Raw genomic sequence first — 24,191 nt, forward strand, 5'->3', positions numbered from 1 at the left:
TCAAACCTTGCTTGCATAGTAAGGAAAGTGTAGGTTTCAAGAGAAATGACTGCATTGGAATAGTGGCTCAGTGGCGATTATATTACGTTTCAGAAAATAGAACTTTTCTAGTTACCTGGAGTTGCTACTGCTTTTATTCTTGAGACTGATTCATTGTAAACATTTTTGGTGGACATACTGTATATATTTCACTCTTTGCTTTTTAGCTAGAATATACTAAAGATAGCTTTTTCTGAAAGACACAGGGTTAACATAATTGATATTTATTCTTTCATTAATTTATTCAACACATATTTGCTAAGTGCCCATCCAGTGACAGTTATTGTATAAACTGAGTCTTCAAGAAAGAGGATGTGAATGATGGGAAGAAAAGAGTTCCAAGCAGAGAGAACAGCGTGAGCAAAGCCCTCAGGTGGGAAAGACCTTGGCAAGTTTGCAGAACTGAAGAAGAGGGTGGTTAGACCTTGGTGAGGGAGGAGGAGAATGGAACGAGAGAGCGCAAGTGATAGACTGAAATGCAGTTAAACTTGAGGGGTTCTTAATGTGCATAGGGCTATTGTCCTTAATTTAATGTCACCAGGTTGCTGTACATTTTGTGATGTGTGTGATGTCTTTATTTTGCGGTGTTCTGACGTCATTTCCTCTTACTTCTTCCTTCACTGCTGTTCATTCTTTGACTTTGCAGCAACTACTGCATCTGATTCTGGTGACTTGATCTTCTTTCCTTTCTAATTTGCCTTCTGTTGGGTTGAAGAATCACATAACCAGACTAATTGGAATTGTGTCTAAAAGTGAGAGTAAAAGAGCCATGAATTTGGAGCATAAACAGTCTCCTCTGGGCCAAATCTATCTGCTTTTATAAATGGACCGCTTTCCTTCTAGACCTCAGTGTCCTCCTGTATAAAAGCTGGTTAATGACCAGAACACCACGTCCGTGCCCTTTCAGTTGGTAATTCAGTCTATAATAGTTTTATAAAAGATCTTTAAAAATTAATTGCATTTGTTGTGTTTTCCATAGTTAAGCTTACCACATTTTAATTATCTGGAAGTGTTAACTACTTCTTCAAATAATAGCCCCCCCAATGCATTAATATTGACTAAGAGAAACTAAACAGTTAAAGTGTTGGGGATCACTGTCTAAATGAGGATCAATATTTAACTATAAATCATCTATTCTATAACATTTTTCTTCATCTGACTACAAAATGCATTGTGAGAAAATGGGAGCTCAAGTGAAAACTGGAGTTTTGCGCTCCATGTCTAATAATTTCTGAAGTTTGGAAATGCATGTAATTATTTTCCTATCCCAAAATTCTAGACTAAACTTCCTGCACACAGGAGTGCACAGTTGTACATGGACACACAACTATTAACTCTTTGAGGGGAGAAGCTGTTTCTTCTATTTTCATATCAACTTCAGCATTTGCCACAGTATTTTGAGCAAATTAGATGATCAAGAAGATGCTCATTGAGTGAATGCATAAATGAATAAAATCCATTGGCTTGAATCTGGACTTGAGCCTTTGCTAAACGCATCAGGATTCATCATCTAGATGCTTTTTGGTCTTCAGAAAAGCTTTTGTCAGGCACCAGTTTCTTAAAAATAAGGCGTGAATTTGTGGTATTCTAGAATTCTCTGGGATTATGTAGGAATGTGTAAGATGATCTTCAGATGTCTCAGGAGAAATGGGTTAGTAAGCAACACTTACATAGAAATGAAATAGTTTCAGCCAGTGGTCAACCTCAGCAAAGTATTTGCAAAACAGCAATCCAGTGACTTTCTCCCTTGTTTTGGGGATCAGAAGCTGTCTGCTTACCTCCAAACCTCACTTCTGGCTAATTGCAGGGGAGGAATGTGTGGAAGGCCGGGTGCAGCACAAGTGCTGACAGCTGTCCTGAATGTGGCATCTTATTTCCTGCAGGCCCAGGTCTGCTTAGCATTACACAGTACTTAAGCTTTGGTCGGGATGTGGTCAGTGTTTGTTGGAAGGTGTATGAGAAATCGGCTTTCCAGGAGGAAAGCCCGAAAGTTTGCACTGTGCATGCAAATTTTCATGTAGAAAATTGCCTCTAAAAATTCAGGGTGTGTGTGTGGGGGGCTATAGAACATTTATTGGTTGGGCAGCAGCGAAAATATTTCTTTTGTCTCCCCAACAAAAAATCCATAAGGTTTATAGTCTATATTTGAAAAGTATTTTTTTCTTTATTAATGATATTAATTTATTTTATTTATTTATTTTTCATTTGCAAACAGAGAGTTTAATTTCTCTGTTTTCTTTTTCTTTTTTTAATATATATATATTTTTACATCTTTATTGGAGTATAATTGCTTTACAATGGTGTGTTAGTTTCTGCTTTATAACAAAGTGAATCAGTTATACATATATATATATGTTCCCATATCTCTTCCCTCTTGCGTCTCCCTCCCTCCCACCCTCCCTATCCCACCCCTCCAGGTGGTGACAAAGCACCAAGCTGATCTCCCTGTGCTATGTGGCTGCTTCCCACTAGCTATCTACCTTACGTTTGGTAGTGTATATATGTCCATTCCTCTCTCTCGCTTTGTCACAGCTTACACTTCCCCCTCCCCATATCCTCAAGTCCATTCTCTAGTAGGTCTGTGTCTTTATTCCTGTCTTACCCCTAGGTTCTTCATGACATTTTTTTTTTCTTAAATTCCATATATATGTGTTAGCATACGGTATTTGTCCTTCTCTTTCGGACTTACTTCACTCTGTATGACAGACTCTAGGTCTATCCACCTCATTACAAATAGCTCAATTTCGTTTCTTTTTATGGCTGAGTAATATTCCATTGTATATATGTGCCACATCTTCTTTATCCATTCATCCGATGATGGACACGTAGGTTGTTTCCATCTCTGGGCTATTGTAAATGGAGCTGCAATGAACATTTGGGTACATGACTCTTTTTGAATTATGGTTTTCTCAGGGTATATGCCCAGTAGTGGGATTGCTGGGTCATATGGTAGTTCTATTTGTAGTTTTTTAAGGAACCTCCATACTGTTCTCTACAGTGGTTGTATCAATTTACATTCCCACCAGCAGTGCAAGAGGGTTCCCTTTTCTCCACACCCTCTCCAGAATTTATTGTTTCTAGATTTTTTGATGATGGCCATTCTGACTGGTGTGAGATATCTCATTGTAGTTTTGATTTGCATTTCTCTAATGATTAATGATGTTGAGCATTCTTTCATGTGTTTATTGGCAGTCTGTATATCTTCTTTGGAGAAATGTCTATTTAAGTCTTCTGCCCATTTGTGGATTGTGTTGTTTGGTTTTTTGTTATTGAGCTGCATGAGCTGCTTGTAAATTTTGGAGATTAATCCTTTGTCAGTTGCTTCATTTGCAAATATTTTCTCCCATTCTGAGGGTTGTCTTTTTGTCTTGTTTATGGTTTCCTCTGCTGTGCAAAAGCTTTGAAGTTTCATTAGGTCCCATTTGTTTATTTTTGTTTTCATTTGCATTTCTCTAGGAGGTGGGTCAAAAAGGATCTTGCTGTGATTTATGTCATAGAGTGTTCTACCTATGTTTTCCTCTAAGAGATGATAGTTTCTGGCCTTATATTTAGGTCTTTAATCCATTTTGAGCTTATTTTTGTGTATGATATTAGGGAGGGATCTAATCTCATACTTTTACATGTACCTGTCCAGTTTTCCCAGCACCACTTATTGAAGAGGCTGTCCTTTCTCCATTGTACATTCCTGCCTCCTTTATCAAAGATAAGGTGACCATATGTGCGTGGGTTTATCTCTGAGCTTTCTATCCTGTTCCATTGATCTTTTTTTTTTTTGCCAGTACCATACTGTCTTGATTACTGTAGCTTTGTAGTATAGTCTGAAGTCTGGGGGCCTGATTCCTCCAGCTCCATTTTTTGTTCTCTAGATTGCTTTGCTGAAAGATCAGCTGTTAACCTTATGGGGATTCCCTTGTGTGTTATTTGTTGTTTTTCCCATGCTGCTTATAATATGTTTTCTTTGTATTTAATTTTTGACAGTTTAATATGTGTCTTGGCATATTTCTCCTTGGATTTATCCTGTATGGGACTCTCTGTGCTTCCTGGACTTGATTAACTATTTCCTTTCCCATATTAGGGAAGTTTTCAACTATAATCTCTTCAAATATTTTCTCAGTCCCTTTCTTTTTTTCTTCTTCTGGAACCCCTATAATTCGAATGTTGGTGCGTTTGATGTTGCCCCAGAGGTCTCTGAGACTGTCCTCAGTTCTTTTCATTCTTTTTTCTTTATTCTGCTCTGCAGTAGTTATTTCCACTATTTTATGTTACAGGTCACTTATCCGTTCTTCTGCCTCAGTTATTCTGCTATTGATCCCATCTAGAGTATTTTTAATTTCATTTATTGGTTGTTCATCGTTGTTTGTTTCATCTTTCGTTCTTCTAGGTCCTTGTTAAATGTTTCTTGCATTTTGTCTGTTCTATTTCCAAGATTTTGGATCATCTTTACTATCATTATAATGAATTCTTTTTCAGGTAGACTGCCTATTTCCTCTTCATTTGTTAGTTCTGGTGGGTTTTTATCTTGCTCCTTCATCTGCTGTGTGTTTTTCTGTCTTCTCATTTTGCTTATCTTACTGTGTTTGGGGTCTCCTTCTCACAGGCTGCAGGTTCGTAGTTCCCGTTGTTTTTGGTGTCTGTCCCCATTGGCTAAGGTTGGTTCAGTGGGTTGTGTAGGCTTCCTGGTGGAGGGGACTAGTGCCTGTGTTCTGGTGGATGAGGCTGGATCTTATCTTTCTGGTGGGCAGGTCCACGTTTGGTGGTGTGTTTTGGGGTGTCTGTGGACTTATTATGATTTTAGGCAGCCTCTCTGCTAATGGGTGGGGTTGTGTTCCTGTCTTGCTAGTTGTTTGGCATAGGGTGTCCAGCACTGTAGCTTGCTGGTCGTTGAGTGAAGCTGGGTGCTGCTGTTGAGATGGAGATCTCTGGGAGATTTTTGCCATTTGATATTATGTGGAGCTGGGAGGTCTCTTGGGGACCAGTGTTCTGAAGTTGGCTCTCCCTCCTCAGACACAGCACTGACTCCTGGCTGCAGCACCAAGAGCCTTTCATCCACACGGCTCAGAATAAAAGGGAGAAAAAGTAGAAAGAAAGAATTAGTAGAAGTAGAAAGAGAGAAAGAAAGGAAGGAAGGAAGGAAGGAGGGAAGGAAGGAAGAAAGAAAGAAAGAAAGAAAGAAAGGAGGGAGGGAGGAAGGAAGGAAAGAAGGAAGAAAATAAAGGAGATAAAGTAAAATAAAATAAAGTAAGATAAAATATAATAAAGTTATTAAAATAAAAAATATTAAGAGAAAAAAATTAAAAAAACAAAAATAAAACGGACGGATAGAACCCTAGGACAAATGGTGGAAGCAAAGCTATACAAACAAAATCTCACACAGAAACATACACATACACACTCACAAAAAGAGGAAAAGGGGAAAAAATAATAAATCTTGCTCTCAAAGTCCACCTCCTTAATTTGGGATGATTGGTTGTCTATTCATGTATTACACAGAGGCGGGTACATCAAGTTGATTGTGGAGCTTTAATCCGCCGCGTCTGAGGCAGCTGGGAGAGATTTCCCTTTCTCTTCTTTGTTCTCACAGCTGCCGGGGCTCAGCTTTGGATTTGGCCCCGCCTCTGCGTGTAGGTCGCCGGAGGGCGTCTGTTCTCCTTTAACAGGACGGGGTTAAAGGAGCCGCTGATTAGGGGCTCTGGCTCACTCAGGCCGTGGGGAGGGAGGGGCACGGCGTGCGGGGCGGGCCTGCGGCGGCAGAGGGCTACGTGACGTTGCACGAGCCTGAGGCGCGCCGTGCGTTCTCCCGGAGGAGTTGACCCTGGATCCCGGGACCCTGGCAGTGGCGGGCTGCACAGGCTCCCCGGAAGGGAGGTGTGGAGAGTGACCTGTGCTCGCACACAGGCTTCTTGGTGGCGGCAGCAGCAGCCTTAGCGTCTCATGCCCGTCTCCGGGGTCCGCACTGATAGCCGTGGCTCGCGCCCGTCTCTGGAGCTCCTTTAAGCAGCGCTCTTAATCCGCTCTCCTCGTGCACCAGGAAACAAAGAGGTAAGAAAAAGTCTCTTGCTTCTTCGGCAGCTTCAGACTTTTCCCCGGACTCCCTCCCGGCTAGCCGTGGCGCACTAACCCGCTGCAGGCTGTGTTCGCGCCGCCAACCCCAGTCCTCTCCCTGCGCTCCGACCGAAACCCGAGCCTCAGCTCCCAGCCCCGTCCGCCCCGGCGGTGAGCAGACAAGCCTCTCGGGCTGGTGAGTGCCGGTCGGCCCCAGTCCTCTGTGCGGGAGTCTCTCCCCTTTGTCCTCCGCACCCCTGTTGCTGTGCTCTCCTCCGCGGCTCCGAAGCTTCCCCTCTCTGCCACCCGCAGTCTCCGCCCGTGAAGGGGCTTCCTAGTGTGTGGAAACCGTACCTCCTTCATGGCTCCCTCCCACTGGTGCAGGTCCCGTCCCTGTTCTTTTGTCTCTGTTTTTTCTTTTTTCTTTTGCTCTACCCAGGTACGTGGGGGGTTTCTTGCCTTTTCGGAGGTCTGAGGTCTTCTGCCAGGGTTCAGTAGGTGTTCTGTAGGAGTTGTTCCATGTGTAGATTTATTTCTGGTGTATCTGTGGGGAGGAAGGTGATCTCCGCGTCTTATTCTTCCGCCATCTTCCCGGAAGCCTTGAAAAGTAAATTTATTCCTAGAAATATTGGGGGATCACTGGTTCTCAAATGGCTTGGGGTTCATTCATCAGTGGTCAGACGATTCTGGAGAGCTTCGTGGGGATCAAGGAAGGAAAGTTGGGGAGCTGGAGTAGAAGGCCTTGTTTGGATTGCAGGTACATTTGTGTTACAACAATCCCTGCAGATCATGAGGAGGTAGTGGCATTATTTACTGAATTAATCTGTGCCCAAACTTAATGGGGATTATCTTTAGTTTAAAGAGCAGTGGGGGAAAAAGGCATCTGGGAAAAACGCTTAACACTTCTGGAAGAAATGTATGATTTTAACCTCATCATATTACTGTGGTGTTTAAATTATTAACTCTTCCTTAAGAATAAGTGGCTAAATTGATGATGTGTGAGGTCCCCGCTGGCTTTAGATTTCAGTGATGCTATGATTAATGAAGAGTAAAGGCTGTGTCTGAGAAAGATCTGGCATGTCCCCTTATTTCGAAATCAAGTGGTGTCATTGGTAGCATCCGTTGTGGCATCAAACCTCTGTGAAACAAGAGGAGATGGGATATAAGCCATGTGGGTAAGTGATTCATCTTGATGAAGAGATCTGTCCTCGGTGTTGTTTGGAGAGTGGTCTGAGAAACCCCGGGACTGAGGAAGATTAGAGTAACAAAAATGCGTCCCATCACAATGTGTGAGCACAAATGTTCACTTTTTGTTTTAACTTGAGCTGTGACCTCTCCAAACTGCTTGCTCAGCCTTTCTTAATACCAGAGCAACTTAAAAACAATCACATCTTTTACCAAAATTGCGTAAAGCAGGTCCTCTGAGCCCTGGGCTTTGACAGGATTCTTTCTGAAATGGTCTTGTGTCCTACAACCTATACAGCAAATTTGTTACTTTTATTACAGAAAAAATCAGACAAGATTTTCCAGAGTCCAGCTGTGGATCTTTAGATTGTCGTCATGTTACTTGGAACAGAATAACTGTTTGAATCAAAGCCAAAGATGTCCTTGAATCATTTGGTATCAGGGCACTAATGAGGTCTGCAGACATTTCAAATTCCTTTTCCTTCCCTTCTCTCCCACCCCTTTCACCTTAACCAGGTGTGACTTAATCCAGTCTATTTTTCCCTTAAGTAGTAAGCCGTGACACACACATACACACATAAACTTTATGTGTATGAATTTTTTTTGTACTGTGGAGTTTTCAAACAGCATTTTTTTTAAAATAAGAGCTAAATGCTTTACTGATCTTTTTTTATTAATAGGTATGTAAAAATGGGGCTTCAATTTTCATTGTGTCCTAGGGTTTATAGAGATGACAGATACTTTAATGACCTGATAAGCCAACTCTCAGTTTTCAGAGATGAGAACACTGAGGCTCAGCGTTTGAAGCGATTTACCCCAGATCACATCACACAGGTGATCGCTGGTAGGGCTCGACTTGAACCAGACCATTGAACTCCTGGTGCTCTTTCCCCTGGACCATGTGATCTGAGAGCTTTATTCCGATGTCTTACTTCACCTGTTTTCTTCCGCTTAAAATTATACGTAATAAATGGGCTTGTCTTATCCACCTATGATGTTTCCTTCTTCTTGTTTTTCATGGTGAATTTATGAAATTATATAATTCTGAAATCATATGTTATATGAACACACGATTTCTGTGTGGTATGCTCACTGCTCTCCCCCCCAGCCGCCTCCTCTCACCACATCTGTCTGATGAACTCACACTTATAACCAAGGCTCAAGTCCTCTGCACGTCTGTGTGCCGAGTAAAGCCTTCCCCGGACAGTCACCTCCCCTCACCCCCGGCAGCTTGTTCTTTCTGTGTACCCTAGCAACTGTTCATGTGTGTGTGGCTATGAGCGCTCTTTACATTGTGTTATATTTATTTATTCATTCATTCATTTATATCTCTTTATCCCCATTTCCATAATATAGAAAAATGGAATTCTTTATAGGACAAACTTCTAAATAACTTTAAACCCCTTTAACTTTTATTCCTAATTACGTTTCTGAACATGTATGTCATCTTGAAGGAGGTCCTATTCACTCTCCCCACAGATTATGGGTGAATTGGTTTTTACTTTCAATTAACTGACACTGATTGAGCACCTAGTATTACAAATAACCGTAGGAGTTACTCCTATAGATATCATCCCATTAAATCCTCACAGCAGTCCTGGGAAGTTAAGTTGTCCTACTCTATGTATAGATATAGAAACTGAAACGCAATGAGTGCACATCTGGAGTTTACTGAGTGGTTGAATCTGAAATTCAAACCCAGTCGTTGGAATTAATGTTCAAGATTTTTTTCTCCCCTCATTACATCCATCCTTATCTCATTAAGCACTTTTTCTCAGTATGTCTGATACTTCAACAAGGTAGAAGAATGGTCGGTAGTTGAGGGGGAGTTGGGAGAAATTTTGGAAGTTTGCAGGTAATTCGTTGGATTGTCTGCCTCACATACATTTGTTCAAAAGTCACTGCCATCCATATGAAAAATGTCTAAACTATTGTACTTTTGAAAGAAGGGGACTAAGTCTCCCTCAGTCTTCTTTGTTATTGCTGCCTTTATTTCCATGTACAACTTGTCTGAGTTAACTTCTTACCATCGGTATTTTTTTTTAATAGGAATGAGTTCAGTATTCTAACCCCTGGAAGATAGCTCTTAATTATCTAAGGATCACAGAGAAGAGGAGATGACATTTGAGTTGATAGTTGGTCCAAAACATAGAAGTTGTCCTGTCGCTTCTTCCCACTAAATTCTTTGTCAGAACTTCTAATCAGTATCAAACATAAACGTCAACTCGTTTTCTTTCCTTCTTTTTATCTCAGAAGTCCTGTCGGTTCTTTAAGTGGCCATATATAGAATAGTAAAGAGGAAGAGAACTTAAAAATCTCTTAGGTTTCCTCAAGTTGAATCACCTGTACCCGAATAGTTATGTCATGTGTAATGCTTGTCCTGGGTTGTGGAAACTAGACCATATTGCTGAACAATCAGCCTTTTATAATTCATTGTTTGCGCGTGTTGAGCGTTTGTCAATTAGTACTAACGGTAAAAGATGGGCCCTTTTATTTACATAAAGATAAAAAATAAGGATCATAAATTTCATTTAGCTTTTTGAACAACTCGGCTCTAGTGGCAGAGCAGGAATGTGTTTAAAAAGATTAAAACTAATGAAAAGTGTTGATCTTTGGTAGAGCAGCAGCTTGAAGGTTGAATGTTAGCAGCTTTGCAGCTTTTGGTTATTAACTTTATTTTGTCTTCTGCCTTGCAGCTGTCAAATGAGAGTGGCAGGTTTTGAAAAGGCAAGGGAGAAAGAAGATAAAGAGGTCTGTCCTCACCAGAGGAAAATGCTTCTCAGATAGGATTTAAAAGCTTCTAAGAAAGCTACTTCCAGTCCGTTGGGAGCAGAGAACATGTGAATCAGGGAAACCAGAAGGCTCTTGGAGACCTGAGTGTTATTGCGGGCCTAGAATGTGAAAGTTAGAATGAGGTCATAGGGGAAGGCTGTTCAGAATAGCTGCTGGGCAGTGTAGTACAGGTAGCCAGGCAGACCAGAAGGAAGGAGTTGTCAGTGGTGTCCTCATTTTAAAGGCAAAGGCTTGGCTGAGTTTTTTTGTTAGAGCCATTGTTTTCAAATATATTTCTCATCATTTGAACTCTTTTATCAAATGAAGGATCAGTATATAAAACAGGTTTTAAGAGTTGTTTTGGTTGAGGTAGGGGAGAGGGGTGGACACCGGCCTCCTAAGCGTCACCTTTCCTCCTATAGCAGATCCCCAAGCATCAGATTTCTTCAGGACATGGTTTGGAAACCATACAGTCACATTTGGAAATATCATCGGTGAGCTCCCTGGTCATCCTGTTGCCCTGGGGCGAAGGGGAGTGAAACGTAGTCTAGTGGTTCTCAAAGTGTGGCCCCAGTGACATCAGGATCACCTGGAAAGTTATTAGACATGCAAATTCAGTGTCAAAATGTCTCAGGTAGGGCCTAGCAATCTGTGTTCTCATAAGACCTGCAAGTGTCAAGAGCACCAAAGTCTGAGAATCATCACCAGGGCATCGGTTCAGAGGTTTACATTTCTCAGATCAGTTGTGTAACTGGGTCCTCAGAGAAGCAGACACCAAGGTGAGATTGAATTTACAAGGCTTCTAGCAGACAAAGCACCTGTGAGAGAGAATGGAGCAGGAGGCGGGCAAGGCTGGGAGAGCTGTTCAGACTCGTGCATGTCTACCCTGAGCAAAGGAGAGAGGAAGGAAGATCGAGCGGGAACCTCTCAGAATGTTAGTTCTAATATCTGAGTCATTTCCATTGTTTGTTTCTTTCTCTTAAAAATGTTGTATTTCCTTAAAAAATTTTTTTTTGGGGTGGGAGAAGGTGTATATTGAGTAAATTTGGATTGTTTTCTGGTCCAAATTTGGACCAGAAAACAATCATTTGTGAATGATCTGTAGTAGAGACTCTATTTTGGTATACTTCCCTGAAGAGTGCTGATTTTTTTTTTTTTTTAAGAGTGCTGATTTTTAAAAACAGGTGCTGAATTTTGCTGGATTCAAACTGCAAACCCTGTCTCCTTTGCATCTCAAATCTTGGTTCAGTTCTTCTTAGCCTCAGCTGTCAGTGCGATATGCATAGTTCAGGGTCGTCACCCATGAGATCAGGTTTATGGGCTCCCGCTTTCTGGCTCTCTCCTTTCTCGGATCTCCCTTCACTTTCCAGTAGCTGTAGTTTCCCTGTGTTCTGTCCTCTGGCTCTTCAGGCCAGTAAGACAGAGACTGTAAGTTTTCTATGAGAGTTTTATCCTCCTCTCATGGATCTGACCATTTTTTGTTTGTTTCTGTTCTTTTGCTTTAAATATTTAGTTATGTTGTGGTTTCATATATCCAGATTCATGACTGGTATTCATATATTTTTTAAAACTAAATTTTCCTGTCATTATGTTCACCATATTTTTGTATTAATATTGGTACTTTTTCCTTCTTTTTATTTGCATTTGCCTATCTTTTTGTTCATTTATTTATATTAAATCTTTATTACTTTGTTTTAATTTTAAAAAATCGAACTCAGCCATAAACAGAAACAAAATTGAGTTATTTGTAGTGAGGTGGGTGGACCTAGAGTCTGTTATACAGAGTGAAGTAAGTCAGAAAGAGAAAAACAAATACCGTATGCTAACACATATATATGGAATCTAAAGAAAAAAAATGGTTATGAAGAACCTAGGGGCAGGATGGGAATAAAGTCACAGACCTACTAGAGAATGGACTTGAGGACACGGGGAGGGGGAAGGGTAAGCTGGGACAAAGTGAGAGAGTGGCATGGACATATATACACTACCAAACGTAAAATAGATAGCTAGTGGGAAGCAGCCACATAGCACAGGGAGATCAGCTCGGTGCTTTGTGACCACCTAGTGGGGTGGAATAGCGAGGGTGGGAGGGAGAGAGATGCAAGAGGGAAGAGATATGGGGATATATGTATATGTATAGCTGATTCACTTTGTTATAAAGCAGAAACTGACACACCATTGTAAAGCAATCATACTCCAATAAAGATGTTAAAAAAAATTTTTTTTGAAAATAATCGCATCTGTCAGTCTCTTTTTAACTGGGAGAATCATGGCCATTCATATTTATTTTACCACTGATATATTTAGTAGTTTTTCCCCCTATTTTACTTTACATTTAATATTTATTTCCTTTTCCCATTTTGAAAAATTTATGCTAATTTTCTGTCATAATTTATTTACTTTATTCCCCTTTCTTAGTTTCCTATTCCACTAATGGTTGTCTTCACTTTCCAGTACTCATAATCTTATATGTATTCCTTGATTACCACATGAAATCAAGATACCAAAGTTTCTTTTACCAATATACTCTATTCTTCCAGGTAGATGAATAAAGCCTATAGAAAACCTTTACTATCTATTCCTCTTTTCCATATATCCTTATCCTGAACTCTAGGTTGTACTGAGCTAATGTAATATTTTAAGTTCTGGAATTTATTAAAATTTCTCTCATGGTAGATCTCTTATCTCAGGAGTATTTATTTATTTACTTATTTTTTGTTTGTTTATTACTTTTTCCCTTCCGGTTTTATTGAGACATAATTGACATACAGCACTAAGTTTAAGGTGTACAGCATAATGATTTAACTTATGTACACCATGAAATGATCATCACAGTTAGTTTAGTGAACACATATCATCTCAAATAAATACAAAATAAAAGAAAAAGAGCATTTTTCCCCCTAGTGATGAGAATTCTTAGGATTTACTCTTTTAACAGCTTTCATGTATGACATACAGCAGTGCTCATTATGTTTATCATACTGTACATTACATTCCTAGTCAGTAGTCCTTATTTAGCATGTGTTTTATACATTTTTAGACAGTCTGTCAATGTATCATTATCCACAGATTTAATTATGTGTATAACATATGTGCATAAATATATATATTTGTGTGTGTGTATTTATTTCTCATTAATGTTTCCTCCTTTCTTAATCTTCTCTTGAGGCTTCTGTTCATATTTATTGTTTCAGTGGATTTGTTTTTTTGAGTATTTTCCTTAGTTGGATGTATAGGTCATTTGTTACCTGAATATTTGCATATCTAAAGATATGAATTTATTTCCAGCCTAATAATAAGTGGAGGTTCTTTGGCTTGCAATTCATTACTTTAGATAATCTATAGATATTATTTTATTGTCTTCCAAGTTCCAACTTTAAGAAGTCTGATACATGGCTGATTCTTTTTTTTTTTTAAAGAAACTGTTGTTTCAATCTGGAAGAATATAAAATTTTGTTTTTAAGTCTTGGATTTAAAGAATTTTTAGTAATATATGTCTAAATGTATTTTATCATCAATTTTATTTAAAACTCAGTGGACTCTTTCAAGGCTTTCTTCCTCTTGGAGGATTTTTTTGTTGTTGTTTAGTAACTATTTTTCCTCTATTAGTTCCTGCTCCTACTGTCCCTCCCCTGACCCCCAGTCCCATTATTCAGATGCTAAGCGTCCCTGGATTTATCTTTAGTTGACTTATCCTTCTCTCATAATTTCTATCTCTTCATGTGTTTTCTCTTTGATTTTCTAGGCTACTAATTTGACTCTCAACAGAGACCAACCTCTCCTTCAATTTACATAACAAATTTTTAAATTTAGAGATTATGGTGCTTTTTGGTTTTGTTTTTTAAATCCTCTGGTTAGGGTAACACAGGTAGTTGTGGGCGTGGGAACGGTAGAGGGCAGGTTGCCTCTGATCTCAGTGCAGCAACAAGCAGATGGTGAGTTTCATGTCCAGACACCAGAAAGCCTCTCTGTTCCCTGGTTTCCACACTGTCTGTCAGCCTCAGTGGGAGACCACTTCGACCTACCTGTTCAGTACTCCTCAGTATCTTGGGCTCCAAGGATCCCAGTAGGCCCAGCTTTTCAGAATCAAGTCCAGAGACTCTCCTTGTTTGATCTCCAGGGAAGCAAGAGGGTCCAAAGAGGAGCAATCCCTTTTACGTATCTATAGTGTGACACCCCCTGCTGGCCTCACCACCTGCTTGGCAGAAGTCAAACGCTTGAGTTGGGAGTGGAGAGCGATGGATTAAGCCACTGCATTTCTAGTACTAAGGCAGCCTTGATGGCAAGACAGAGCGCTTCTCATTTCTGATTTCTTTCAGGAGATCGTAACGAGTACGCATTTTCGGACTGTGAGTAGTTTTCTTTCGGCATTCTATTAACAAGGTACTGTATTCTTAGGCGTTTCACAGCAGTTTGAGCCTATGAACATTTGTTTTATTGCTTGAGCACAGTATGCCTTTCAACTGGCTTACGTGTTCATAAAATCCAAAGAGACTTTAATATTCGTCCCATAGTAGGGGCATTATTAGAAGATATCCTGGTGAGTTCATTCATTCATTCATCTCTCCCTTCCTTCATTCACTCTTCTTACCAGTGTCTGCTTCTTTAACTGTATCTGTATTGTAGACACAGAGTTTTCTTTTGCCCTAATGTAATAGTTCTTAAACTTTAGCCTCCGTGATGTGGAAGGTCTCTTAAAACACAGATTGTTGCCTGCACATCCTCACCCCCAGCGTTTCTGACTCACTAGGACCATCCTTTGAGAACCACTTGTCTAACTAGAGTGATCAACCATTCTGGTTTACCAGGGACAGCTCCATTTTAAGCGCTAAAAGTCTCACATCCCTGGAGATCCCTCAGTCCTGGGCAAACCAGCATGACTGGTCACCCTAAGTCAGACACACTTAGTTGTACATTGGAATCTCCTGAGACATTTTCCAAGACACTGATGCTTGGCCCTCCCTGCCCTAGAGTCTTTATTTAATGGGTTTAGGGTGTGGTAACAGCATCTGGATGTTTAAAAGTTCCCTAGGTGATTCTCATCAGAGGTTTATTAGTCATTGCTGAGTCCCATGGGAAGGCTTTTGTATTAGCTCTTTCTTTGCCTGGAAGGTGCTTCCTCTTCAGTGGCTCTCATTCCTGACTGACCATTCAGAGTTGGCTTGGGGACATTTAAACAATACCGATGCCCAGGCCCACCACCTAAGCCCAGTGGAATCAGAGTCTCTGATTCCTTAACTCTCCAAGTCATTCTCATGGGCAGACAGATTGAGAAGTACTGTGGTCTTCTCCTGGCTGTCATTCAGGGAAAAGGACCCATCCTACCCACTCCATCTAAATTCACTCCTCAGCCCCTCTCTCTAACAACTTCTAATAGCACATACTACTTTTTGATATTTTCTTCTTTATTGAATTCTCTATTTGTTTATTTTCTATTTCCTACCCCCAAATAGAATATAAGCTTCATGAAAGCAAGAGCTCTGTCTTGTTTTTCACTATATCCTCAGATCTCAGAATGGATCCTAGAACATGTAAGCACTTGATGAATATCAATTTAGGCCTGCAATGTACCAAGCACTGTGTGAGGGCCCAGGGATAGTACAGTAATGAACAACAAATACAGTAACAACAACGACCCCTGCCCCCAAAATGTAGTGCTCTCTGCCTTCATAGAGCTCACAACCTAGTGGACTACATTTTTTTGTTAACATTTTGTATTATTCTGTTAGAACCTCAGAGAGGTAAATGGTTAAACAAATAAAGGGGAAGCATTTCACCATATAATGACTGCCACTAGCATCTCTTCTTTTCATTGTAGTATCAGCAACACATTTACATGGTTTCAGAGACTCAGTGACTTGTAGAAACTGAAATGACATTTGAACCCTGCCTCATAACAACCTGAGCTGTGGTTTCAGGGCTGTGCAATTCCTTTAGCCTCCCCTCGCCGCAGAGTGGGAGCCGTGGGACTGTGCATCTTCCTGCCCCGCGCAGCAGGTCCTCGGTGGCAGCCTCCTGGAGGCCCAGGAACAGAGCCGAGCCTTCCTGCTGTGGTTGGGCCGCAGGAAGTACTCTGCAGTCCCTCAGTTCAGCCAGACACATGACAGGGCCCAAGAACACACACACAGAAAACACATAAACAAGTGTACACTCATCCATTTTTATGGAAACAGACATAAATGGTGTGGGCATGCCTTAGCACATGGAGTGTCTAGATTCTAGAGGGTTTAGTCAGAAGACAGTGACTAAATCTCAACAGCAGAAACTGTAGTGAAGGGGGAACTCAGTTTGGAGATCAGGACTAGAGCATTGCAGGCCAGATGATGATCTGTGTGCAAAGTCTAATGGACTTTAGCTAACACAAGGCCAAAGCAAGTAGGTGCTTTTTGCTGATCTTAGTTCTGCCCGGACTGGAGCAGAGTCGCTTAGGGATTAGGTGGAGTTAGCATTTCTTCATGCTGTCTTTCCTTCTGAGAGAATTCACCTCTCTGAGTTAAGACAAAAGGGATACTTTTATACATAACTTATATGTGGTAACTTATTCAGCCATTTGAAGCAAACTTATAGTCATGGTCGACACCATAAGGGAACAAACCTCAGCTTTGACTAGCTTATCTAGATTTATTACATCTTTAATTATTAAGCCATTAGAAAAGCTTAGTCGAGAGCTTTGTTTCTGTAATACAAACTTATAAAGAGAAATCCATTAGTTAATTGAAACCTGAGTGCGAACAAGACATAGTTTTCCATGTATGGTGTATATCGTATATCTGTCTGTTGGTTTTCTGTCTAAATGAGATGACAGACTCTTGGTTTGTCAAAAGGTAGTGACTATTCTACTTGAAAAGATGCCCTATAAGCATTTAAAATATTTATGTTTTAGTGAAAAAAGTTCAGTGAAAATGCTAGAAGACTTGTAGTTTGTCCAGGTATAACATCTACCTCATTACATTGTCTTTTAAATTGCTGTGTAGGCCAGATACCCAAGCCACTCTGCTAAAGGCCCAACCAGAATCCCAAAACATCCTAGGAGGTGTATCTAGTCCTGCCCTGTGCTTTGTTTAGAGCTGAAGTAAGAACTCAGCCCACTGTGACTCCACAAAGCAAAGGCATTCAAATGTGATAGGTCAGGAGGGAGGCACATGATATTTCTTGATGAATTTGTAATTGTGGATTTGTATGAAATCGTACTTGCACTAGCAAAGGATAATGCAATTAAGACTATTTCTTTAAACAGCTTGTTAAAAAAAACCTGTTGTTTATTTTCCTGTTTATTTAATCATTAATTTAATCCATATTTATTATGTGCCAGGTACTGTGATGGGCACTGGGTATATAATGGTTACAGTTTTTTTTAAGTTTACAATTAAGTAGCGGAGGCAGGGCATTTTACACTTTATAATTACAGGAATGCTCTTACTTGATTGAAAAGGGTGCAAGGAGAGACTGATGTGGGGATATAATTTAAATGGGGGATGGGGCAGGGCAGCTAAACGACGTTTAAGCCTAGAGGGAGTTAGCCAGCCAAAGAGTACTTTACATTTCAGAGTTTCCAGAAAGTCTGTAAACCTCTCATACTTTATGTTTTACTCTCAAAACTAAAGGAAGAAGATGGACAGTAACTTGTTTTAGTTTTATTGTATTCTTGGAGAAAGATATAGAAATTAATTTTTCTCCTAAAATATGGTAATTGTGGAGGAAGCCTAAAAGGGGACTACTTTATTTTTGTTTCAAAATTGTGATTTTATCCCACACATTTAATACCCTGCCTCCCAAATGATGTGTGTGTATAATCTTTTTCCTGATGCATATTGAGTAAAATACTGTATGTGCACAGGAAATAAGAAATAGGAAAACCCAACAGGCTAGAATATTTGAATAATTTCTGCAAGATGTAGTACAAATAGGACCTAATTTAGGGAGGTTCTGCTCAGCCTGCCATTTACAGTAGGGGAAGGAGAAGTCCACCTGGAAAGTAAGCCGAGAGAATCTTGAAGCTTCCCAAATCACCTCCATGTTTGTAAAGACTAGTCCATGAAACTAAAGACAAGAAACCATTGGGCACAGAAGTGAATGTTCCTCCTCCTGCATGTCTAATTTAGGGTAACAAAACTTCAGGAAGCATAATCTTTCTTCTTTACACTTTGGTACTGAAAGTACTGAACAGGGATGCACACGCAATCTCTTACAGAACCTACTGTAAATTCCAGTCCTGAACAAACATACACCATTCTTTATAAGCATAAAGAGGGAAAAGTCGCTAGAAGAGATTCCTTCAGGAAACAATAAGCAAACATAAAAACATGCTTATTTTCCTTACATGGAAAATAGATCATCACAGGCTATAAACCTACACCTATAGCCTGGTCTGAAAATGGAGCCATCCCCTTCAAAATGGCAGCACTGGCAGGATTGTGAAGTGTACGCTTCACTGTTAGAATCTAAATGTCACTTCCTAATTGAGGGCATATTAACAAATTGTGTAATTGTTTTAGTGTCTCTCAACAATGATGTATTTGAATGCCATTATTATAGTTCACAACCAGAACCAAAATTTAGTCACTATTTGCCACTAAACAGGATAATCAAGCCACAGGGTCTTAAGAGTGTTTTTCATTAATAAAAGTGCTGCAAACATAATTCATAATTTGAATATTTGGTAGTCCTCTTTTTGTGGATACTAGTTTTTCATCTGTCCTGAAGATCCACTGTGGCCCAGATGTTGAGATAGAATCTGTTTATACGGCTACAGCAAAGGACTTTTATTGAAGGCCTGTTCCTCTCCCGCCAGTTATTGCTGCCAAGACAAAATTATGTTGCTGGGTAAGAGCAAGTGTCTGCAGTCAGGTGTCTCCAGCTTTCTCTAAACCCTTTGCCTCAGTTCCTTCATCTCTACGTTGGGGAGACTGATGGCAGCTCTTGCATTGGGCACATGTCTCAGTTCCATGCCTGTCACAGAGCACATGCTTAGTATATATTAGCTCTCTATCCAAAAAGGTTAGGAGAACAGTGATTTAATGATGTCAGTATATGGCATTTTCTATAATTTGATATTATTAATCTTTCCTAGATACTGTCATTTTTTTTTCCCCTCAAAGAGCCTTAGGTTAGCTCTATTTAATTTAATTTATTTTTTTATTGAAGTACAGTTGATTTATAATGTTGTGTTAATTTCTGCTGTACAGCAGATTTGCCTCAGTTATACACATACATACATTCTTTTTTATATTCTTTTCCATTATAGTTTATCCCAGGATACTGAATCTAGTTCCCTGTGCTATACAGTAGGACGACCTTGTTGTTTATCCATTCTATAGGTAATAGTCTGCAGCTACTAGCCCCAAACTCCCAGTTCATCCCTACCCCACCCCCCTCCCTCTTGGCAACCACAAGTCTGTTCTCTATGTCTGTGAGTCTGTTTCTGTTACGTAGATAGGTTCATTTGTGCCATATTTTAGATTCCACATATAAGTGATATCATGATATTCAACTTTCTCTTTCTGACTTATTTCACTTAGTATGATAATCTCTAGTTGCATCCATGTTGCTGCAAATGGCATTAATGTCATTCTTTTACGGCTGAGTAGTATTCCATTGTGTGTGTGTGTGTGTGTGTGTATGTGTTTATGTGTGTATGTATATATACATAACACATCTTCTTTATCCATTCATCTGTCGGTGGACATTTAGGTTGTTTCCAAGACTTGTCTATTGTGAATAGTGCCACTATGAACATAGGGGTGCATGTATCTTTTTGAATCATGGTTTTGTCCGGATATATGCCCAGGAGCAGGATTGCTGGATCATATAGTAATTCTATTTTTAGTTTTCTGAGGAACCCCCATACTGTTTTCCATAGAGCCTGCATCAACTTACAGCTCTATTTTATAGATAGATATAACTTACTAGAAAACTAAACCAACACAAAAACAAAAAACTTACTAGGAAAATACAATTTATTGAACACAAAAATTGGCAGCTCTATAACTTACTTTACAACATATTACTCTTAAATAACAGTTAACTGGTTATCTGAAACTTTCGAAAACAGGTTCATTAAATAAAGAGGTATACCAGTAAAGGAAGATATATTTTGAAAACCTCAAAACCAAGTAAAGAGAAAAGGTGAAAAAAATAGCCTGGAAATTCCTGTCTTAATATAAAAACCTGAACTTTCATGGTTAATTTAAAGTGAAATAATTTTTTTTCTTGACTATAGAAGGAGATGGATTTTTCTTGTGCTCTAAAACAGTTCTACATGGATAGATCTTTCCTTGATTCTTCTCATAAACACATTTTAGCATTATATATTTATCTTAAAGTGATCATTTAAAAATCAAACATCCTTGCCATTGATAATTCAAAATATACCTTCCCTAGAATTGTCTGATGACCTTTAGTGACACTGAGTCAATGATTTTTCCTAAACATCCAGGCAATTAAGCTTAAAATCAAGTCTTAAACATACAAAATCAAAAAGAATGTTTCCAAATTAAACCAATGGCTCTTTTTGTATCTGCAGCATGCTTTAATTTCTACCCCATATGTGTACATTGGCAAAGTACCTTAAAGGCTATAATAATCCTGATGGCTTGGAACCAATGTTTCACCATCATTGAACAAGTCCTGAGCCCAGCTACCCTGAATCTGTGGATAAAGACAAAACTCCATCCTGCCATGCACCTGGTCAGTTGTGTAATGCTGACCAATGAACAGCTGCTAACAATAAGGGTATTGTGCTTATGTAACACAGTTCAGGACCTGATGGTTAGTCTCTTGATAAATGGTGAAACACTAGGGAATATTCTCTTGCCAGGATGCCTGCTTCATGGAAAATACTGTGTCTATGTTGAACTGTACCCTGATATCTTCTGTCTGTATGCCATGGTGGACTTGGGTTCTAGAAGATCACATTATCCTTCCCAGTTGGTTTTGAGGGAGTTAAGGATCTCTCAGCCAAGAAATGGCCATACAGTGTTGCAGCAAATGTAATTTTAGGAACTGTTTTCTGTAGACTTGTTTTACCGTGTTAACAAAAATCTGTATTATGTTTCTTCCCCTCGATGTGGGTGTGTCCTTGTGTGTGTATTCAAGAGAGGCTTCCGTTTGTTGAATGATCTTCATGCAAACATCTTGGAGTGCTTTACAAAAGAATTTAAAAAATTAAACCAAACAGGATATGAAACTGTGATGCCAAACAAGTAAGTCTTTAGGCATGATTTAAATTTAGTTAATGACATAAAGAGCTAAATCTGTGAAAGGAAGCAAGTTCCTTGGATCAGAGAAAAAGAAGCAGAAAACAGATACTCATATTTTGTGTAAGTCTTCATTTGAGTAGCTCCAAAAATGCTCTTTTAGAAGTGCAGTTGGAAAACCCCAGGCTAAGTGAGTTCCAAGGAACAGCATTTTAGGGAAAAAGACCACATAATGGCTCCCGTGTGCGTGTAGTGATCTGCAGATTACAAAGCGTTTTCCCAGCCATTACCTCATTTGATTGTAACAAAACCCCACCAAAGTCGTTAAGGGATGTGTTATCCCATTTTACAGATGAATAAGCTGATGACAGGAGAAATTAAGGGATTATTCTAAGCTAGGATTCGATATGGATCTTGATATAAATCTGGTGTCCTATTTACAGTACCATGCGTCTGTGGCAGAATCTGTATGCTGGTTGCTTTTCTCCTACCATTATAGATCTGTCTCTGATGTAACAGCAGTGACTCTGGCTTCCCAGGATAACATGGCATTCTGCTCCCTCTCGGGAGGGACTGCTGACATCCTTGTCTAACTGCGAAATTCGAAAACCAGCGTCTTCTAATGCAAGTACATTGCAGATGATATCACGGCTTAATCCTTTCGTAATATTTAAACTGACTTTGATGGTTTGTCTTTCAAGTCACCCTCCAGCAGTTCCCAGAATCCTCCCTGAATAGATGTGATTGGAATGATCCAGGCACCAGTTGCCAGTGGCGTAGGTAGCTTCTTCTGGTTGTAGACTGTAGTGGGGAAAATGGGGAATTCTTAATAGGCTTCCTGTCCTTTGCTGACTTGGACCAAGTGTGGTTATTCTAGAAGCTCTGAAGATTCTACGAGCATTGTGGTTTCAGACAGTGAGTCATGGCCTTGTGCCTGAGGGGTAAGTGATATAGTATGTGGATTGATTCTTGAAACATACAGTGTTCAGATCATTCAGAATTGACTTGCTATAGCTGCTGAGTTTTGTTGTTGTTGTTTTATTGCCTCTTCCTCTAAAAACACATTTGATTTCTCATCAAAGGTTTAGTCTTTAAAAAGTTCATACTTTCTTTGATATTCCTTTAACTTTAGACAAAGCCAGGAAGAACACTGTTCTGTGACTCTTTCAATCTTTTGGCAAAACATATGTGGTGGAATCCAACAACGAGCAATTGAAACCATGTCTCTGTAAGCAGCTTCTTGAGCAGATCACTCAAGCCAAATATAAGCCCAACTAAGGCAATGGAAAAATGGAGGGACACCATGAGGGCAGTTAGGGCCTTGCAGAAAGCCAGTAAACCTAAGCATGTCACTTTTTACCTCACATTTCAGTATACTTTTTGCAGATTTTTACCTTTGTGCTTCATTTAAAAATATTCATATGAAGAGTTCAGCTATCTTGCCTTTAGCCGATAAACACAGCCTATCCAAAAGATTTATATGACTTCCATATGTCATTTGAGCATTTGAGACAGGAAGATAAACCATCCCACGTGGAGCCATCAGGAATAAAAGATAGCTGGAACAGTGTTTCCAAACTGGCTGCATTCCCCAGTCTGGCCTCCTGTATGGGCACTCGCTCTCTCATCCTTCAGTCTCTCTGGTGATGAGTTATTTCTGGCTGCATTGTGCTAACCTTTGGACACTGCCGTCCTTCTTGAGCCTGTGTTTATCGCAGTATCACTTTGATTGCCTATTCTCTATTCATCTATTTCATTTCTTTCAACTCGACTTGACTTTGCTTCTTAGCCCCTGCCTCTGGATTTGCTCTGTACCTACCTTTGCCAATCTGCCCTTAGTTGGATCTGCTTTGAGTGTCTGTTGTTTGGATCCTCGTCACATGACTGTCTGTCATGTGTCCTCCTCTGCAACTTGAATACCTGCATTTATTCCTGTTCCTTGTCATTTGGTTCCTCCACTTTCAGTGTGTTAGTTATGCCCCTCTGTGTCTAGCACTGAACTTGATGCTCTGGAAAGCATCTAAAGCAGCATACTAAAAGTATCAGGGTGCTGCCCACTCTTCCACCTACGTGGAATATTCCTTCTCATATATGTCCTAAACGTTCAATGATCCACTTCTCTACCAGCCAGACCTTGGTAATCATTTCTTCTTTTAAATTCCTTCAGCATTTGTTGTCCAGGTGGCTAAAGATCACCTGAAAGATGATGCATCATTGCTTAATGTTCATATGATGATAAGCTCTTAGAAGGCAGGTCTAAAGATCCTCAGTTCTTGGCAGAGTGTCTGGCACAGAAGAGCTGCTCTTAATTAGCTTTGGATGGAATATAAGACTGGGTGCACAGAAAAACTGAGACTATGACTATATTAGATAACCTGTTTTGTTTTTTACATCTTTATTGAAGTATAATTGCTTTACAATGGTGTGTTAGTTTCTGCTTTATAAAAAAGTGAATCACTATACATATGCATACATCCCCATATCTCCTCCTTCTTGTGTCTCCCTCCCACCCTCCCTATCCCACCCCTGTAGGTGGTCACGAAGCATCCAGCTAATCTCCCTGTGCTATGCGGCTGCTTCCCACTAGCTAGCTATTTTACATTTGGTAGTATATATTAGTCCATGCCACTCTCTCACTTCATCCCAGCTTACCCTTCCCCCTCCCCGTGTCCTCAAGTCCATTCTCTACATCTGCGTCTTTATTCCTGTCCTGCCCCTAGGTTCTTCAGAACCTTTTTTTTTTTTTTTTTTTTAGATTCCATATATGTGTATTAGCATACGGTATTCGTTTTTCTCTTCCTGACTTACTTCACTCTGTATGACAGACTCTAGGTCCATCCACCTCACTACAAATAACTCAATTTCACTTCTTTTTATGGTTGACTAATATTCCATTGTATATATGTGCCACATCTTCTTTATCCATTCATCGGTCGATGGACATTTAAGTTGCTTCCA

The 24,191-nt window shown here is 39.9% G+C and overlaps 1 protein-coding gene across 2 annotated transcripts in view; it reads left to right on the top strand.

The window, feature by feature from the left end:
* SUGCT (succinyl-CoA:glutarate-CoA transferase) overlaps window positions 1-24,191 on the top strand; it is a 684,774-nt gene that overhangs the window by 385,229 nt on the left and 275,354 nt on the right. The gene's annotated exons all lie outside the window — the stretch shown is intronic.

Source organism: Lagenorhynchus albirostris, chromosome 8 (assembly GCF_949774975.1).
Source record: "Lagenorhynchus albirostris chromosome 8, mLagAlb1.1, whole genome shotgun sequence".
Lineage (NCBI taxonomy): Eukaryota > Metazoa > Chordata > Mammalia > Artiodactyla > Delphinidae > Lagenorhynchus > Lagenorhynchus albirostris.